The sequence below is a fragment of the Chenopodium quinoa genome, unplaced genomic scaffold, assembly GCF_001683475.1.
Source record: "Chenopodium quinoa cultivar QQ74 unplaced genomic scaffold, ASM168347v1, whole genome shotgun sequence".
Classification (NCBI taxonomy): Eukaryota; Viridiplantae; Streptophyta; class Magnoliopsida; order Caryophyllales; family Amaranthaceae; genus Chenopodium; species Chenopodium quinoa.
In genome coordinates this window covers 3,273,140-3,280,122 of record NW_018744593.1, presented here as the reverse complement: position 1 = coordinate 3,280,122, position 6,983 = coordinate 3,273,140, and the positions used below count along the sequence as shown (strand labels likewise).

The following is a 6,983-nucleotide window of genomic DNA, read 5'->3' as shown; positions in this document are numbered from 1 at the left end:
TTTCCTTTAAGGGGGGTAGAATGCGATAGAATTTCGCGCTTTTTCCCTATATTTTCAGTTATTTTTGTGCTTTTTGCACATTTTTAACAGTTAGTTCGAGTAATTTTGATATCAAAGAGATGTTAAAGGCAAAAGTATGACAAAAGAGTACAGCAATATTATGCACTACTACATTTTTTATCTAATCCAACGGCAAATTTCGTTGTATTAGGTGTTAAAAACCATTGTATTAGACCTAATCCAACGCCTGTATACCGTTACATCAGCTGGCATTGTATTAGGCCTAATACAACGGCTTATTGCATCTAATACAAAGGCAGCCAATATGCCGTTGTATTAGCTTGATACCTAATCCAACGGCATTTTGGCTGCCGTTGTATTAGATGAATATGCAACAAAATCATGATCTATAGACCTAATCCAACGGCAAGGCTAATGCAACGGTATTTTCCACCTACTACAACGATATATGTCACCTAATACAATGGTATATGTCACATAATACAATGGTATATGTCACCTAATACAACGATATATTTTCACCTAATGCAACAGTTGTACATGAAATATACTACGTATTATATTTTTTTGAGGGAATACATATATATTTTGTTAGTTAGTTTAAATTTAAAAGGTAACAATAAATATAAAATATATCAATATATTTATAACAATAAACGAAGTATATATAATATGTACGTTACATTACAAAATATTGTTTCCATATATATGTTACACTATCGATACTAACTAATAATAAATAATAAAAGTTTACTAATTAAAATTCTTCCAAAATACAAATCCTAATCTTCACAAGCTCGAACTAAATAAAATTAGTCACCGACGTGTACGCTCCATTTGTTGGATGACAATATATAATCATTGTACTTCATTCATCTCCATCTAGCTCGCCATGCACCTACATGTAAAAATAAAAGAAATTAATACTTGAATATAACGATACAAATAAGGTACTGTAAATATCATGTTGTCATTAATAAGCATAGCTAGATACAAATAACAGACATGCAAGATGCAACACCAAATTTCACCACACCTTGATAAAGTATTATGGCCATATGTTTGGTGATCAATCAATTTTGTTTATATAGGTCATTGGTAACAAATCAAAACTCTGATTAAGAGGAAATATAATAGCCTAAATGAAATTAACATTAACCAATTAACCCATTGGCATCAACAAACCGAAATGTTGACAAGAGAAAAAGATCGGCAATAATCTAAGACCATACTAGTAGAGATTAGGGCCTTTCAGAGTTTAGCACATATAAACAAGAAATATATGTATACCGATAATGCAACTCCACATAATCATTTCTAGAACGTAACATTAATGGTAGAACTATAAAGAAAGGCAAGCAAAGGTAATTATACGCAGAAAAAGTGGATGATCAAATACCGGTAATTATACGATGTGCACTTGGATATAAAAAGAACAGAACTTTATAATCTACTCGTGAAGCAGGAACCCAAAGGCAGTCGAATCCCACTCCTACGACCATCTTCTCAGACACAAAAATAGACCTGTAAGATAAAGTAAGGAAGCATAAGCTGCATAGCCAAGGTTGAATAACTTGCAGAAAACGGACTTACAATATTACGATAGTAGCTGAATCTGAATGCAATAATCATGCACTATGGCTTCTTACATTTTGAAAAGGATATATACTGTAAGAGATATTTAGTTTACTTTTATAAAGATCTAATTTACTTTTTATGAGATACTCATATATACTTTCACCAAATTTCTAAGAACAATCCAACATCTAGTTCATAATAATCAAGCTCACTAATTAACAGATATAATTGCATGGCTCTCTGGCTACTAATCATCACCTTTACCTCAAAAGCAACAACACATTTAATCTATGGAGATTAAGCTAAGGAAGGTGTGAATCTGTGCATCGTAAGGCTCGATATCAACGACGATCTCTACAAACATACGCAGAGACTAGATATTTCTCATATACTATACAAATCATAGTTCAAAATACACAATCTACATTTTTCGATTTACTTTAAAATATAATTGGTCTACTTTAATTTGGTTTCTATCTACTTTTCAAAATGATAGAATAATAGGAAACATAAATAGTTTAATTTTAACACAGTATGTAAGCATGCAATTTAAGCTTAGATTCAGCTTCAGTGTAAAATAGCCAACAAGTGTGTAGAATTTGATCAAAAACTCACCAAAATTCACATAAATTTTAATGCCATTGTTTTCATATCTAGTTTTTAGGAGTATTGGCAATAAAATCAATCTCTAGAATCATTCATAACCTCATTAATTATTTTTAAAAAAAATAAAGTTTCTCTTACTGACAATAAATTTGACAATAAATCATTGATATTAAAATTGAAAATTTGTGATTTGGAAAAGAGATATTTTACCTTAGCAGTTGCTTCGATTATTTTAGACATTGTAGCTCTCATATTAGCAAACACCCTTCCTTTCCCTAGGCATAAATTGCATGACCACAATAGCAAAAAAGAGACAAACAAATACACTGGAAAATATTTTTAGCATCCCTTCCTATGTTATCTCAATACCCATAAGGCCATCAATCTATTTCCAAGTAGTATATCAGAAAAGGCTCCTACAAATGAAACTCAACATATGCAGATTTACTACTGAAAAGAAGTTTGAACAATATTTGTCCTACAAACTGATTTGGCCTTTCATCAAATTGGAGTTAGGAGGGAGTAAAACAGATTGAAAGAAAAATAAAGAATCATTTTAACATTCCAATAAAAAGAACACACCAAAATAATTGAACCGGATTAAAATTACCAGGACAAAGAAGAAGATATACTTACTGAGATGGAACATATGAACCGTTAAAAGGTCTACCAATATTAGAATATCCTTTGCTGTCATCATAAGCAATACCTCTGCCAATACCATATCCAAAACCTAAACCAACACCACATCCAACACCAACGCCTAAACCTAACTGCAGTCCAGGGATCCTAGGGCCAATGCCCACACTTGAGAAAACAAACAAAAACAGGAAAAAGGCAAAAAAAAAAAAAATAGATTTAACAGACTTATTAACTCCTAACAACCAATAGTAATGAAGGCTAACTTAAATCAAAAAAGCGTCTAATTGTATCATATAGATGCTATATCATGATATCAGCAAAGCGTAATCTTGCTATAGTGCTTTTCTTGTCACATAGCTGTACATGATTGTACAAATGTACACCTAATCAATATCACAGAACTCTTCATTTCACCTCAAGTATCCCTTACTGGAATTCTAGTACATCAACACGGGTACGAACAACCACAATAAAAAAAAAAGGAAGCGTCTTGCCTGTGCACTATGCCTTGGGCATTTATACAAATTATGAACAACTATGTCCCTAGGGCACTTCAACTTAAGTCATGAAACCATTAAAAACAAAAATTAATGATCGAACCCACTATCTATATACGAATAAATGTAGCTATAAAACTCAAATACACAAATTCGAGGATTAGTACACATCCAAGTATCTCACATGCTAAGCTTATAAAATTTAATTACCATGAAGAACTAAGTAAACACAACACTAGTTAAACACAATAATCAACCATGCATAGTTGCATGCACCATTCTCAATTAATCTGCTTGCAAACAATAGATTCAATATATATTCTACATAAATTATCCTGTTTCCAATTTTCCAGTCGATTTTATACCTGAATTCCTTCAAAATTTTCAATTCTCAAGCTCAAATCTAAATAATTCCAAATAATTCAATTCACAAAATTAATAAGAAATCCAACAAAATGTCCGAACGTCCGAGTAGTCTAGAAGATGTAGCTGAGCTAGCAGATAAAGCTACGGCAGCAAGCTCAAAGCAGCAACGATGGGGGTTCATTGATGACATAAATTAGAAGGAGAAGGAGAAGAACCCTAATAATATAACACGAAAAATCACACCTTCAGTATGATTTTAACACCACAAAACCACCACCAAAACTCCACAAAACCACTCTAATAACACCACAAAACCACCCCAAAACACCACAATACCAACGCGAAAACACCACAAAACCACCCGAAAATCCCCTAGCAACCCCGAAAACTAGTTCAATTGAGCCGAAAAACTCACCCACACCAAAATTCCTCATCAGATTTCAGACTAATCAAATTTTAACACAAACCCAGATAAATTAAAACTAATTTAGGTATACCTTAAACAGAGTTTCGAGCAATCAGCGACATGCAAGATGAATATTCGCAGTTACGGCGCTCCAGCAACCTTCCACCGCCTGAAGTTCCACTGCTCCAACAGTCAGCCTCCGCCACCGCCTTAACCACCTTCGTCTACTTCCTTTCTTTGTGAAACATGGAGATTTTATGAATCTGGGAAGATTTTGTGAACATTCAGCCTCGCGACCCTTTCTTTCACTTTGAATTTGGGAAAATTAGGGAGAAATTAAAGAACTATTTTCGGTCTACCTTCCTTAGCTTAGGTATGAGAATGAAGAACAAATTAAACCGTGTGCATATTTGGGGAAAAAGCGAAGGGGAGGGAAGTTAAAATAAAATAAATTTTATTTTGGCGCCGATAAAAAAGAAAGCCGTTGGATTAGCTTAAGGGACCGTTACATTAGGCAACACATGCTGCCGTTGTATTAGCCTACTTTATTAAGAAATGAAGTATAAGCCGTTATATTAGCCATGTCTAATACAAAGGTAACCAAATGGCCGTTGTATTAGCTCCTTTTTAACCGTTGCATTAGATAAAAAATGTAGTAGTGATGCAAAGTGAGGAAAAAGTTTGATCTTTGTTGCCCAAGTTTCGGGATGAAACTTCTTTTAAGGGGGGTAGACTGTAATACCCCGTATTTTTATACATATTTTAATTTAAAGAAGTATTTCTTAAAGTATTTAAATAATTCGAAATGAATTATTTATGGTTTTTATTAATTTAAAAAAAAATTATTTTAATTAAAAAATTTATTTTTAATTATTTAATAATCTTGAAAATATTTTATTTTATGATTTGGAAATATTGGGGCATATTATTTTATAAAAAGATAATTTTTAAAGTCAATGGTATTTAAGGAAAGTCAAAATACTAGTTTGACTAGGAAATGGATCATTAAGGGTAGTAAAGGAATTTTAAGTAGGAGGGATATGAGAGGGGGTATAAATACCCATCATATGCCTAAGGTGGAGTGCACCCAAAGGTAAACTCTCTCTCTCCTCTTATGTTCTTTTCCACTTAATTTTTCCCTTTCCCCTTTAATTTATTTGAGCTTCAATCACCACCCACACACCACCACACGCCGCCGGCAACCACCACACGCCGTCGGACCACTGTCGCAGCCACCAGTAGGCGCCGGCGACAGCAGTGGCACCACCAGCAGGCGCGGCAGCAGTCGGCTGTAGTGTCGGTGCTGCGGTTTTTCGAAAAAAAAAATTAATTATTCTTTTTATTTTAATTTAATCTAGCCTTAATCTAATTATTGTTTTTGGGTTTTGGGATGATTTTATGATGTTTAATAATAAGTATTTTGTATATAAATTTTCAGATTTGGTTTGAATTAAAAAGCCCCAATTTGAAAACCCTAGGTTCCTAAATTAATGTTTAAAGATGGAATTTGATTGTGTTTGATTAAAACTATGGAAATTAATGTTTTTGAACTAAATTACAGCAAGTTTATAAGTTTTAATAATGCTGGAATTTTTATATATAACCTATAATTATGTTTCTTGAAAGGATTTATAATTACCCATTAATTGGGAATAAAAGTAAGGGTTTTTAATTAAATTTCTGCTTGTTTTAGAGGGTTTATGAGTGAGTTAAGACTGTATATATATTGCTGGAAATTTGTGTGGAAGAGGTATTAATACTTCTTTGTAATTTTGGTTTGTAGGAGACTTCAAATGAGTGATTTTATTTAGTCGTGGCGATTTTGAGATCATCAAGGTACATTCACGTACTTAGTAGTTATTTGAATGTGTAGAAGCATGCTAGGCTTTGTTTAATTAATTTTAAGTAGTATCATGATAGGTGTTGGTTGAAATTTGTTGATTGGATTGATGATTTGTGATGTATGAATTATTTATGAAGAATTGGTGATTGGAATTAATTATGTTGGCATGTTGGTTATGAACAACACTTTTATTATTAGCATGTTAGAGAGCATGTTTAATTAAACTAAATGTTTAATTTGGTTTGGAATACAAAAAGGGAATTTTATTATGCTTCATAAATTTATATTGATGCTTTAAGAATGAGAATTGAGCTAACAAGTGTCTTAGTACACGGGAATAAATTATTTTTCGGTGCCTAAGTGCACTAAAAGTGTTTCTAACACCGAGGGATAGGATTTGCGACGCATTATTCGTTTAAGGTGTCTTTGACACCGAGGTAGATTAAAAAAGGGTTCAACAATTAAATTTATGTGGTCACTAATTATTCAAAAATTAAATTGGTATGTTTGGTTGCTGGAATGGAGTATAATGTTTGATTGTGCTATGGTTTGAGAGTCATCACCAAGTATAATAATATGTAAACAACGTAAAGTGAAAGAGATTACACACCAAAACTCTTGGAACGTATATACCTTGAGTATGAACATATGGGGGGAGTTATAGGGTTTTATATTTAACCATGACTTCTACTGGGAGTATAGGACGCTGTATTTTCCTTTTCATTTATCTTATGCGCAGGACATCCAGTCACTTCATGTGACATTTGCCTACCCGGTTAGCTCCCGGTGTAGTTTACCTCAATTTATTTGAGGCAGGGATTTGGTTGGAAACCCGTTTGATGTGTAATCAAAATTAAATGAACATTGGTATTTGTCTAGTTAGGTGTTGAATGTTTTGTATGTTTGTAAACAGGTGCAACACGGTAAGTTGTGTGATGATAGGATGAAAGCATGTTAGTGTGTTTTTATTACGCTTATGTACTCAGCATTGCTGATTGTGTGTTTGTATGTTTGTTTGGCCTTG

At 32.9% G+C, this 6,983-nt stretch overlaps 1 long non-coding RNA gene across 1 annotated transcript; it reads right to left on the bottom strand.

The window, feature by feature from the left end:
- Positions 1-670: 670 nt before the first annotated feature.
- LOC110699674 lies at positions 671-4,513 on the bottom strand. The gene is made up of 3 exons (XR_002506962.1): positions 4,208-4,513; positions 1,421-1,545; positions 671-919 (listed from the first exon to the last, which is right to left on the bottom strand). It is a non-coding gene; the product is annotated as an uncharacterized LOC110699674 (long non-coding RNA).
- Positions 4,514-6,983: the final 2,470 nt, after the last annotated feature.